The sequence below is a fragment of the Emys orbicularis genome, chromosome 7 (assembly GCF_028017835.1).
Source record: "Emys orbicularis isolate rEmyOrb1 chromosome 7, rEmyOrb1.hap1, whole genome shotgun sequence".
NCBI lineage: Eukaryota > Metazoa > Chordata > Testudines > Emydidae > Emys > Emys orbicularis.
The window spans coordinates 121423852-121437712 of record NC_088689.1 but is presented as its reverse complement, the minus strand read 5'-3'; the positions used below and the strand labels follow the sequence as shown (position 1 = coordinate 121437712).

The following is a 13861-nucleotide window of genomic DNA, read 5'->3' as shown; positions in this document are numbered from 1 at the left end:
ACAAGGAAGGTAAGGGTGAAATCGATCTTGAGGAAGTCGGGGCTGCTGTCGGGAAGTGGCCCAGGGAATTGTACCCATCCCGTTTCTAAAAAGTTAGCTACCATAGCTGATACTATTGGGGTCCTAAGGCTGGAGCCTGGAGTAGAGGGCGGGCCTGGGCTCCCCCTCTTTTCCCCCTGATTAATCACTGAGACCTGGGAGACAACCGAGACTGTGCAAGGGAGGATAGCTTCTCCTCACCTCCCTTGCTGGCTTATGATGAAAATGGCTCAGTAGGCTGTGACCTTTGCCTCTAGAGAGAGAAGGGCTATGTGGAGGGTCACAGTGAGCCTCTGAGGCTAGTGAAATCTACCAGGAAACATGGGACCCACAGAGACAAGGACAGAGCTTTGTCACAGTTACCTATACTAACCATAACTGGGATGCATACTTATAACACATTCTTTGTTCAAAGCATTCTGAATAGCAAGTAATGATTTGTTAGAAAATACATTTTACTTTTAAAATGTTTAAACACAACATCTGAGTACACTGTCAATGTTAATGAACGGGAGTATAGTTTATGACTGACAAATGAGATTTACCATGGACAATTTCAGAGAGCCTTATCCTGCCCCCATTTAAATCAATAGGGAGTTTTGCTTCAGTGGGAGCAGGACTGGGCCCTTGTCACAAGTATTTGGTTTTAGAAAAAGTAATTTTGTTAATATCTTAATGTTACAAAACTTACTGGGCCAAATCTACTGCTGGCATAATGCCAATGAAGTCAGAGTTCCACTAGGAGACATACAGACCACAGCATACAGACCAAGTACTTCTTTATAATTTGTACTTGCATCAAGGCTGTTGGCCAAACTCTGCTCTCACGTAACTCAGAGTAGTGCAAGTGTTTTACATGGAGATCCTCTGGGCGTATGCCATTATAACTGGGAACAGAATCCAGCCCTGTCTCTGTATATCCCATGCACTGAAATGCACCTACTTACGAAGTTCACCCTCTCCGTTAAAAATCAACTGTATACTGACAAAGAGTTTGCATTACATTGTCTTAAGGTAAAAGAAAAGAAGCCCTCTCTTTTGGAAGAAGCGTAGTTATGGAAAAGAACGTACCAATACCAATGTAACTGCTGCTACTACATTATGTGATTTACCTGGCTCAAGGTGAACTCCAGCTGGTACGTTCAAATTTCAGTACCACTGTCCAGGGTGCAGTAACTTCCCACTTAACCTCCTCTCGCTTAACATTGTTTCGATCTTATGTCCCTGCTCAATTACAGAACATGCTCCATTTAAAGTTGTGCAATGCTTCGCTATAATGTCGTTTGGCTGCCTGCTTTGTCCACAGTTGGGCAGCCCCCCATAGGCTCCCCTACATGCCCCTCCCCCAGTGCCTCCCGCCTGCCGGCAGACCGCAGATCAGCACCTTCCCCCTCCTCCCCCCGCCTCCTGCACATGGCAATCAGCTGGCTTGCGGCATTCAGGAGGGGGGAGGAGCGAGGACTCGGCGTGCAGGCTCCCCCTCCCTCCCCAACGACACAAGCCAGCTGATTGCCGTGGGCAGGAGAAGGAGGGGGGAGCTTGTGCGCCGAGTCCTTGCTCCTCCCCCCTCCCTCCTGCCCCCTGAATGTGGCAAGACAGCTGATTGCTGTGGGCAGGAGGGGGGGGAGAGGAGCGAGGACTCGGCACACAGGCTTCCCCCTCCCTCTCCTGCCTGCGGCAATCAGCTGGCTTGTGTTGAGTCCTCGCTCCTCCCACTCCCTCCTGAATGCTGCAAACCAGCTGATTGCCGCGGGCAGGAGGCGGGGAGGGAGGAGCAAGGACACGGCTTGAGGCGGGGAGGGAAGAAGAGGCAAGTTAAGGGTGGGGGTTTGGGGGAAGGGGTGGCGTGGGCGGGCCAAGGGTTGAGCCCCCCGCCCTTGGTGCTTGTAGAGTAGGGGAAGCTGCCGCTGCGCAACGTGCTTCTCCTAGCCTACAGCATCTTCAGCCTCCTTACCTGCCTCACCGTCTCCAGTGCCAGTGGGCTGTGTGGGGTAAGGGGTGGGCACCTCCCAACTATAGTACTGTACGGCAAACAACAAAATTTCCCTGGAACCTACTCGCCCCCCCCCCATTTACATTCATTCTTATGGGGAAATTGGATTCACTTAACTGTTTCACTTAAAGTTGCATTTTTCAAGAACATAACTACAATGTTAAGTGAAGAGTTACTGTATTATAAATAGTTGTCATTATAAAAGAAACGATAGCAATCTGACAAACTAGTGCCACGTCCTGCACTCTGTACAGAGGTAACAGATCTCCTAGAGGACCCAATCCAGAGTAGAGGACATGTGTACTGTACTTTGTAACCCAGTAGGAGCATAAATGCTCCCAACCACTGTGCCTCCTGAAAATGCAGCTTGCTTAGAGCCGGTCAAGTTACAAAAAATAAAACAGAAGTTTTGATACACAAATGTAGTGAAGAATATTTTCACTATTTTCCCCATCCACCAGTTTGGTGTTGATGAGTGATTCACCAATTTAGTAAGCTTACTGGCCATGCCAATGCCACACATCTGTTCCACCCCACCTTGCTCTAGTCTAACTCACTGTAGAAACAGCTATTCTTGAGCATTACTCTACAGTCCAGATGGTGCCCAGAGTCTCTCTGCACAGCTATCCCTCATCATGCATAGCATAACCACAGCATGTAAACTGCTTTTAAGAGGACTCCTGCACCAGAGGAAGGGTAGGATTTAGACCACTGACTTCAGTGGAACTTCTGCCGGAGTACAGAGTGTGGGAATTGAGTCCTAAAAAACAAAATGAGTTGATTCTACAGCTAACAAGTTCATCTAACATTCAAAGAAGACAGAGCTCATGACTCACTATCAGCCAGCTTATCTTTGTAACAAAGAAGCCATTAGTTAAAAAAAAAGTGAAAATTTTAAGATTTTCAACTTCTTAATCCCAAACAGAGCACTCTGAAAATAAGGTCTGCAACACCACAGCTGACAAAAGCCAGAAAAATCTCTTAATTGCAGATTGTATTTTCTATTAGAATATCATATTTTAAATCTCAAAAAAGTTATTACTATGCCAGCAACATAGTAGTAAATAACTTTGAAGGCCTTCTCACTTGCCTAGAGTATGTCTACACCCTGGCCCATGCCAGCTGACTCGGGCTTGCTATGCTTAGGCTAAGGAGCTTTTTAATGGCGGTGAAGACATTTGGGCTCAGACTGGAGCCTGGGCTCTAGGACCCTGCGAGGGGGGAGGAGGCCCAGAGCTCAGGCCTGAGCCGGACCATCTTCACAGCAATTAAACAGCCCCTTCACCTGAACCTCAGTCAGTTAGCACATGCCAGCCATGGGGTTTTAAATTGCAGCGTAGACATATCCTTAGTTACCCTTTGATAGTAGTAAAGTAAGTGGTAAACTTCCTAATGACAGTATTTAATTAATAAGATGCTTTTAAAAAAAAAATCTGTCGCTGCTTCCTAAAGATAGATCAGTTAATTACTTAATTCTTCCTAATGAAATGATTAACGTTCTTTCAACAAAGAAGGCAGAAATTTATTACACTGCAAGTTTCATTGAAAAAGCAGTGACATGAACACTGCTCCTCCTCTGCTCTGCTGCCTCCCCTCCCTTCATCAGTTCTAGTTTCCATTTTACGCAGCCTCGTAATTAGAGCAGTGCTCGAACATCTTGACACAAATATCTGCATCGCTGTCTTCTTGTTGTGAAATCGAGTCCTACATTCCAGACATGCACAGCCTTGAGATCTAAAACAAAGAGGTAACCCAGCACTATGGGTCAGCTTGAAGCTTGCCTCAGATCTGAATGAGGTATTAATTGTGATGCTCTTAAAAAGAAATTTAAAAGGAGAAACGATGCTGTTATTCTGGAGTGAGTACTGAAGAACATGAATAACTTTTACAGCAAGTACTGGGTAAGACTACACTGAGCTTGTATAGAAATGAGGCATGTATTTTAAAAGATTGTGAGGGAAGGGTGTTTTGGTCTCAGGATGGAATTTTCTAACGCTTCTACAAAGAGATTGGTGTCTAACTCTTTTAGGATATACCTAACACTGCAATTAAAAGCCTACAGCTGGCCCATGCCAGTGACTTCATCTAAGGGGCTGTGTAACTGCGAGATGAAAGGGTCCCAGAGCTCAGGCTGCCACCCAAGCCTGAACTTCTACACTGCAGCCCATGTCAGCTGGCATGGGCAAGCTGCAGATGTCTAGTTGCTGTGTAGACATACCCTCTGGCACTGTTAAACTGCACCTTTTCAACAAGATAACGTGAAGCCCTCCCCACCCCACCCCCAACACTTATTGCATAGGAAAGTAGCTCTGGTTTGGTTATGTTGAGAGGGAAGGGGATGCTGAAAAGGTTGATTTTCATAATTATCTGAAGCTCTGACCATGTAACCAAACCTCCTCACCATTTTATCTTTCTTTATCGCAATCTTTTTAATACAGACATGACATTCTACTTACTTTCACGCTCTCTCTATTTCGTTCTTAAAAACACTGCCATCATTGGCTCTGCTATCTAAAGCAGTAATAATGCACATCCAATCACATAAAACTACAGCGGGTTTCCCAAGATGCCTTGGGAAGTATGACTAGTTTACTGATGTGTTAATATGTTTAATCTACTAATTAATGAATAAACAGCTTGCATTACGAACCCGGGGGAGGGATACCGAGAAGAAAAGTAGAGAGAGCCCAAGGAAAGACACTTGACCCTAATTGCTAGCAACAACATGACAAAACTAATTGGGAAGCACAGCTCAAACCAAGACACAACATGAAAGGAAATGTCTGGATTCTAGGGGCGAAACTAATAAGTATGTTAGTGGCTCCAAATCAACTTGCCCAATTATGCCACCTTTTGTTTGACTTTCTGTTTTAGCAGCAGAGAAGCCAATGCTACCTGAGCATGGACTATCCCCTCAACCCACTGCCCAAACAAGAGTGTTTGCCAAAAGAAAGCATTCACTCCTCACGCATCACACATCACGTCCATGAGTTAGGAGATGAGCCAGCCCACATGAAGTTCCAGAGTTTTTGAACAGACTATTCTATTCTAGTCCACATTTCTTTCCCCTCCCTCTTCATAGGTCTTAATCCTCCCTCCCATGACTCAGCTGCCAAGATCAAAGCACTTGCTCTGAGCCTGGGAGAGCAAGCAGTCTGCTGCTCAGACTTCCCTACCACTCTTTCTACCAGTCACCAAGGCATGAGAAAGCAAGACTCATGCTGCATCCTCCCTATAGGGAGGATAGCATTACCTTGGCAACACTTACAGCCCCACAAAGCCTTAAGGAGTGCAGGAGTTTCACCCAAACTCAGCTTTCCCACATGCTGGCACAGAGCACAGTACACAGGCACGATTCTCCTTTTGTTTACACCAGCATAGCATGGACTTCAGTGGAATTACTCCTGATTTACAAGAGTGAGAGGGGACAATCAGGCTTGTGTATTTAAATACACAACACAAAATGGTTTCACATATTTTGTAAGAAACATTTTTCTATCTGAAAAATCAATTAAACCAACAATAGTAATAACAGCATTTACTGCAGTGCTGTGCTCTGGGCCATTTCAATCCTCGTCAAAAACAGAAGAAAGTTGACTTAAATTATGCATCCATCACACCTTGAACACTAGGAAATATTATTCCATCGCATAAGATGTCTGTTTTAACAGAGTTTACATTTGAATTAACAGGCTAACTTATTGAGGAAATAGGCACTTGTAATAAAAAACATAACAATGACAAGTACTGTAGGGAAAGACTGATTAACAGTAAGCAATAACTTTATTCAAATGATCCTCAAGTGTTTCTATTTATTCATATTCTTTTGAGACCATTCCCACTGTACAAGGGAATGGGAAAGGCCTACAATTAGTTTTCCAAAGAGCATTCCCAGGAATATTGTAACACCAGACATAAGTAAATATTTCATGATATGGCTTCCATTTCAATAGATCTGTCAAGATATTTACAGGGCTTGACAGTACTTCTATATTTAATTAAATTTTCACACTCATACTTTAATGTAATTTAAATAGATTATTAGTTGTCAGAATATAGAATAAATTTTGTTTACGATTTAGTTACTTTAAGTACTTACATTGAGGAAACTCATTTAACCCCATGACTGAGTAGCATTAAGTGTTGAGATGAGACTTCTAAAGAGCTTCTATTGCCCTTTGCACTCTTGCAATAATCTTAAATTACTACAACTTAATTGCAATTTCAAGGCACTAAAATCGAGGGGTTTTTTTTTTTTTTTTTTTGAATAGCATAAGGAGGGTCTGTGTGTGGGGGGGAAGGGGGGGAATCACTTAGTCCTACTCAGGTACTACGTTCTTTCTGAACAGAAACTGGTTTTGTTCAGTCTTTTCTGTATTCTCAGTTGTTTATGGAACATTATCTTCATTTTCAGAATGGGACTGAATAAATAACTATCCAGCTTATTCACACAAACACCCTGTTATACATAATACTGTGCACTTCAGGTATATAGATTGGTGCCAGGAGACTAGAAAGACAAAACCCGAGAGTACACTTGTAGAGAAGTCTGCAAGCTAATTTTTTCTGTGATTAGGTAGGTTTAAGAAAAGAGTATGAAAAAGAGGATGTTAAAGTACTCAAGACATTCCAATCAATATGTGTCTGATCTTCTAAAAATGAAGCAGCCCTTTACATCTTTGAACACCAAAAAATCTGAATTAATAAAAATAATGAAACTATATAAAGTTTGTATAATTAAGTCTTTCCTGATTACTGTATTGTTTATTCCATCCTACTTCCTCCATACAGAATACTCTGTGACATCATCTTCTTACCTATTGTAGCTGCAATTACCAACACAGGAATAGCGATGGGAATCAAGCTATATAGTAGTTTGAGATCAGTAGACTGTGAGCAAGTGCTTTAGTTAAGGCAAAAGAAAACAATTCTACAGACAGCCAATCTTGTTTAATTTCCTACCGCAGTAAAACACATGAAAAGCATTCGGATAACAAAACAATTCAAATCATCATTTAATTTCACTATGGCTAGGATCCAAATAAGCTCTTAAGCATGTGTATAACTTTAAGCATGTGACGTCAATAGGACCACTAGTGCTTAAGTTAAGCACAAGCTTGAGGTTGAGTGCTTTGCTGGGTCAGGGTCTATGAGAATAGCTGCCTTTACTGCAAATATGCTGTAAGAGTCCAATGCAAAATGTCTACAAATTTGACCCACTCATTGAATGAGTGTCTTTGACTACTCATTTAATAAGTATTGTGACACATGTGGGAGATAGCAAGTTATTCATCTGAGACACTTGCAGTGCCAAGTCATAAATGGAATGAGCTGTAGTACAGACAGAGTGCAAGCCATAAGTGTAGTTTTTCCATTTTTATTTTATTTTTATTTTTTTTGTTACTACCTTAATACTGAAACCAGTCATTATTTCCTTCAGGTTTTTATAAAATTTCCCTCCCCCCCCGCCAAAAAAAGAAAATCTCTCTTATGGAAGTGATTATGAGAAACAGACAGTAAAGAATCTTTTGGGGGGTGGTTCTGATCTTTTCTTAAATGCACATATATATTTAAATATTGACAATGTGCAAAATATGTATTCACCCATTAGCTAAGTTGCTTCTATAAGTGCCCAATCCTGCGCCCACTGAAGTCTGATCAAAGTTTTGCTATTGGATTTTTACTTCTGTGCAAACTTGATAGGCCCTTACATGAAACTACAGTACAACATGCATTTAGAAAGGTAAGAAAAGGCCTAAACAAATGCAGTTCCTGTTCAAAGGAAACCAACTACCTACCTGTGCAAATCTAGCTGCAGTTTTCTCCAACCCTTTCTCAGCTGCATAAAACATTTCAGCTCAGTCCCTTGAAGTTGCAATTAAACTGTAGTAATTTAAGATTATCATAAGAGCAAAGGGCAGTAGAAGCTCTTCATGAGACCTCTCACCACTTAATGCTACTCAGTCTTGGGGTTAAATGAGCTTCTTTAGTATAAGTACCTTAAACCAACTGAATCGTAAACAAAATTTATACTATTTTCTGACAGCATATGATCTATTTAAATTTTATTAAAGCATCTCTGAGAAAATGTAGAAAGACAAAAGCACCATTAAAGTATAAATAACTGGACAGACTTGCTGAAATAACCATATTATAAATACAAATTCTACATGAATGCACATTTTACAATTTTACATATAACACACACCAGAAAAATATTTCATGAAGAAATTGTCATCCAATTCAAACGATCAATATAAATGGCCACAAGCCATAAGAATATTAAATACTTAACTGTATTCCATGAAAAACCTTGCTGTTTACTACTAACCTTTCCCTTAATTTTTACAGTATCATGAAACAAAATGGATTTGAGAGGCTTACATGTTTATGGTATTCTCATAGTAATGATGTTAGTGCAAATTTAAGCTCTGTTAAACAGCGATCTTCCCTAATAAAATAGCATTGCACCACATTTGCAACACGACAGTGTTCAATGTACAATTCTTCACTTAACTCTTTTTCCTTCTCTTACCAGTATAAAAATCAGCTTGGTTACTATTACTATTCCTGGTGGAACTGATTTGAGAAAATATTTATAGCTATTAAACATTACATATTACCCAAAATGGCTTAATAGCATACATGTGTATGTTTAACATGCATACTTTAATTAGACAATAAAAAGTATATGCTATAAAAAACTACTGGCTTTGCAATAAGTTGTGCAGCATGGTGATGAAACCTTGGCTTATAAAAAAAAAAGTATAAAGTGCTTATTGTGTGTCTGTACTGCTAATTAAAGAAATACTTAAATGATACAGGTTTTTTTTTTTTTTTTAAATCATGCAATACATGTTCACTTGTTGTTTCCTGTATACATTAACATCGCAGCTTTTTACTTAAGAATTTGAAAATCTCTATTTCCATTGTTTTAGGATATTTTATAGCAAGAAACTAGGTGGTGAATAACATTTGCAGAGTTTACACTGAAGTGTTTGAAGATGAATACAGAATCCTACAAAAGGTTTAAAGGAATATAAATATCTAATTTAATGAGTTGATACTTTGGTTGTGTTTTACTTTGAGAAAACCATAATACGCTATGCTGACATTTGGTACTACTTTCTTTAAACAAAAGTATAGTAATTAAGTTTATATAAAGTAGACTCAAAGGGACATGACACACACATTTTTGTAAAAAATCAGGACATGGCCAAAACATGAAATCTCATAGTTTGATGCTATATTTAGAAAACTACCTTTTTGTTTTCTAAATTCCAAGAACTGAGTGAAACTAAAAATAAGGCAAAAAATAACAAAATTGTTCTAGTCCACATCAGAATAACACCTTCACACGCACACTTGGCTTCCTGACAATTCAGAAATTCTAAAATTTCAGAGGTAAACTTCATAAAACTTTAATTTTTTGCTAACATGATGTTAGTGAACTTCTCTGCAATTCTAGGTAGCATAAATAAAATAGAACTGTAAATCAACTTAAAACTGAATACAACACAGTCCCAAAGACTGATTAATTAACTCGTTCTGCAAGTCAGAATCTGAAGAGGTAGAGAAACACTGAATTGCAATACTAGAAATGTTTTTTCTCAAAGTTATCTTTTGGTTTCACAACAAAGATCAGCATTTGTAATGGTCCATTTCTGGATAAGTGAACATATAACCTTGCTGCCTGATCGAATAGTCCAGAGCTTTCAGTGAGGCAGCTCCTGACAACAGCCCAGCAGCAGATTTGTTTGATCTCTACTGCCTTCCTTAATCTGGGTTGTCAAGGTTCACTTGTTGGAGGCTGTTTACTTTACTTTTTTCAAAAAAGCGATTTTTTTTCCCTCCTCTCTCTCTCATACAATGACTAATCCAAAGACTAAGGGGAAAGAATGCTGCCAATGCAAGATGTTAAAGCTACACTACCTTTTTGCAATGAGATTTTAGCTGACACCTTTTGAATGGTGACTAGTGGAGATTCCTCCCCCACCCATCACCCCCATTTCATTCTATATAATTGTGCAATAGTTCAAATAAAATTTGGGGCAGGGAGGGGGATTTAGAACAGAGAACGTGAAACCAAAAGTCCAAGTTTCCCCTCCTTCCCTTGAGCCCCTCAATCTGGGTTCAAAGATGCATAGTACACTTCCTCCTTGAGATCCACTTTGTTATTGTAGAACTCAAAATATTTGAAAACCTCTCATGCTTAACACGGAAGAACAACACAGGATTTGCCTTCTCAATCAGATAAATTGTAAAATACTATTAAGTATTTCAAACATCTATTTCTGTCCTCCAATAAAATTAAACCAAAGATACTCCTTAAGGTAGTAGTTGTGAGAAGTACATTTCTTGAAAGACATACTTACAAGTAACTATCTGCCTAGTTAAGAGAATGTAATTAGTTATACTGATGTTTTATAAGTCAGATAACCAAAGCAAATTCATAACAGAAAAAGCTAAATTTAAAACAAGTGTCATTTAAAGATTTTTTTTTAAAAATAGGTATAATTATTCAATACTCAAGGATTCAGAATCATCTACTGTACAGACACACTGTGCAAATACTGTACACATTACTCATTCACAGAACAGTTACTAAAAGTGAAACCCTAAACTCCTGATAGGATAGGAGATCAAGCCAGAACTCTCCATAGAAGTAGAATTCAGAAGCACTTGTAGCCGTTAAATGAAATGCTTGGTGGGAGCATTATGTCTGAAGAGTTGACACTGACAGTCATATTGTTTTTTAAAAAGTGCCATTTTAAGAGTTTTTTGGTTCACTGAAAGCAAAAAATTGTAAGACCAATGCCTAGAAGGAAGGCAGGCTAAAAATCAATACACTTTGTAATCAACCCAGCAATGGTATTTAAACACAATGAGTTGGAAATAATTAATAGTTATAAAGTGGGATGGGGGAGGGAAAGGAAGCTTGTCACTGTATTTTATAGCAGCACTTATACTGTTAGCTAAATTCTGATCCCATGTTTTCTTGTTTTTAAAAAAAAAAAAAAAACTCCATGTTTAATACATCCTGCAGCATGTACTTTCCCCCTTCGGTTTCACTGACCTGAAATAAACGTTTCAGCCTGTAGCTTTTGTAAGCTGATCTGTACCCTTTATGATAGATGTTCCCCTGGTTTCTCTTTATTTGGGAGTTTGCTTTTGGAGTGGGGAAGTGTGTGTGTGGGGGGGGGTGTCCTTTATATCCTTATATGTAAAAGCCTCCGCCGATTTCCCTATACTTACCGGGAGATAGCAGTGAGAGAGGCTCTGAGTGAATGATCGCCAGTACACAGCTCCTCAGCAAAGGCTGCTGCTGCTCCGGCAGGCAAAACTTTGGGCTCTACGGTCGAGAAGAAACCAGGGGTTCTTTCAACAAGTCTCCAGAAGGCAGGTTTGGTCAGGGGAAGGAGGGGGGGGGGGGGAGAAAATGTGCGGTGTTGAGGGGGAGGGGGGGAAAGAAGAGGAGCCGTGAAACACTTGCAAGAAACGGGATCAGGAAATAGATCTAAGGACTGAGTGGTAGTAACAGGATCTAAAAATCTCCCCTCATCGCCATTCAGCGGGGATCTGCGCTTGCAGAGTTGCACCAGGGGGCAAGTGGCAGGGTTGGGTCTGGAGTTGCAAATGTTTATTCAAACACTTCATCTCAGAAGAGGGGGGGGGGGCAGGTTGGCAACGGAGCAGGCACCGAAGGGTGGGGACGATGCGCGGTGCTGGGCTGTGTGTGTGTGTTACACTGGCTGGGGTGCCCGGGAACTCCGGGCGCAGAGTCATCTGGGCTGAGTGCTCTGGAAGCGACAACAGGTGGTACTGGATGTGGAGGGGCGGGAGGCAGGACTGCCTCAGGCAGTGGCAGCAAGGCGGGGGGAGTGAGGGAAATCAAGGTCCCCGTTGCGCTCGGGGAAAGAGGACAGCCGCTGGCCGCAACTTCTCCGCACGCTGCCTGCAACTGCGCCGCGTGTGCGCCCCTCCAGCCAGAGCCCCCAGCTCCGCGCGCGCGCAACTCCCGCGGGGCAGGGATCGCGCCCGCCGCCTTGCGGCAGCCCCGGCTCCCGGGAAAGAGCCGAGCCCAATCCTGGGGACGCTCAGCGGCGCGGCCAGCCCCCTGCGTGCGCGTGGGCTGGGCTCGGGGCGGGGATGTAACGGAGCGGGACCTTCCCCTCCGCCCCACGTCTGGAGGGTCCCCGGGGGAGCCCGCGCGCTCCTCCCCGGGGCGCCACTCCGCGGGAGCGCACCGCGGCGTGACACCGGCGCGAGCGGCAGGCGAGCCCAGCCCCTGCGTGCGCGGAGGGGCTTGTGCGCCCAGGGCCCGTGCGCTGAAGTTCACGGGGAGGGGGCAGAAGATGGATAAAAAGTTTCCAAAGTGAGAGCAGAGGGGGGGGGGAGAACCAACTCCCCCCCCGCCGCTCCCTCCAGCGCCAGGGGAACGGCGTGTCCTCCCCCCCGGCACCAGCTCCCCGTCCCGGCTCGCCCCGCTCCCCCAGCGGGGCGCTGCGCTGGGGGTGGCTGGTGGGGCTGCTCCGGCGGCAGTGGCCAGCGGCCAGCCCCAGAGGTGAAGGAGCCGCCGCCTCTCCCATTGCATCGGCTCTGATTTATGCAAACAGACCGGCGGCCAGCGCGCATCCCCCGCCAGGGGGAGGGGGGCACGTGGAGGCTGGGGATGGGGGGGGGATGGAAGGAGTTAGGGGGCAGGGGGGGGAGAGAAAAGTGAAACAAACAAGAAGGCGCCTGAAAAGTGGAGGGGAAAAGCCGAAAAGCCAAACTCACCCGCTGGAGACGGCCTGTCGGTGCCCACTACGGGCTCCCCCCAGCGCGGGTGAGTCTGCCTGCCCGTCCCTCCCTGTACTCTAGCCGGGCAAGCCCCATGCGCCGAGCCTGGGCAGCAGGCACAGCGTGCAACAGCCGCACAATAAATAACAATAGAGCCCTCCGCTCGGGACTAGCTTCCAGGGGAGCCCAGCGCCTGGCAGGGCCAGCCCCCGCCGCTCCCGGCTCGGCTCCAGGCGCCTTGCGCGGCCACTCTGGAGTTTGGCGAGAGGGAGGAAGAAGGAAGCAAAGCTGGGGAGGGGGAGAGAAATAACACCCCCGCGGAGGGAGATGTTGTTATTTTTTGCTGTTATGAGTCTCTGACGTCACATCCACCTGCTGGGTAAACAACAAGGCTCGGTGCAAAGAAACACACACACACACAGCTCGCAGTTGCAAAAGAGGCAGAGGAGCCGGGGGGCGCAGCCCAGTTAGGCGCGAGGGGGGAGAACCGGGGCACAAGGGTTGCGGTGGTGCAGCTCGGCTAAAGGGGGAGACGGGGACACAACCGAGCTGGGGCAAAGGGGGACGCTGGGGGGCTAGCGAGCGGGGCGAGCAAACTGTTGGCTGGGGCTTGTTCCCGTCCAGAGGCGAGAGCGAAGGGGAGATGGGTCGGGGTGGGGGAGAGATCTGGAGCGAGCGCCAGACTGAAAGTGCGAGTGTTTCGGAGGCAGCGCCGAAGCGAGAGGCTTCTCCCCTCTCGGTTTTTTCGGCACTTGATCCAATGAAAGCAGGCGAGTTCGGGAGGTGAAAGTTCAGCCGAAGGACAAACCCCAGTGTGCAAGGAAACGGGCGTGTACCGCGAGCGAGTCTCTCCTTACAAAGGGCACGGAGCTAGGTTACACGCGCGCTGGGGCTGGGGTGAGTCCGGGCAAGGCGCCGCTGGGAGAAAGTGCCTTAAAATCGCGAGTCGCTTGTTTGTTTCCCTCCCCCTTCGCTGCTCCTTCTAGGAACAAGCTCAGAGTCTGGGGCGATGCGTTGTTTAACACAAGTTACCTGCTGTTGCAGAGA

At 44.3% G+C, this 13861-nt stretch overlaps 1 protein-coding gene across 1 annotated transcript in view; it reads right to left on the bottom strand.

The window, feature by feature from the left end:
* Window positions 1–12899, bottom strand: part of FOXP1 (forkhead box P1) — a 502499-nt gene extending 489600 nt beyond the window's left edge. The window contains exons 1-2 of the mRNA XM_065407830.1: window positions 12812–12899; window positions 11288–11384 (exon numbers count right to left, since the gene is read on the bottom strand). The gene's annotated coding sequence lies outside the window, so the exon portion shown is untranslated. The remainder of the gene's footprint in view (window positions 1–11287; window positions 11385–12811) is intronic.
* Between the last annotated feature and the right edge of the window lie 962 nt (window positions 12900–13861).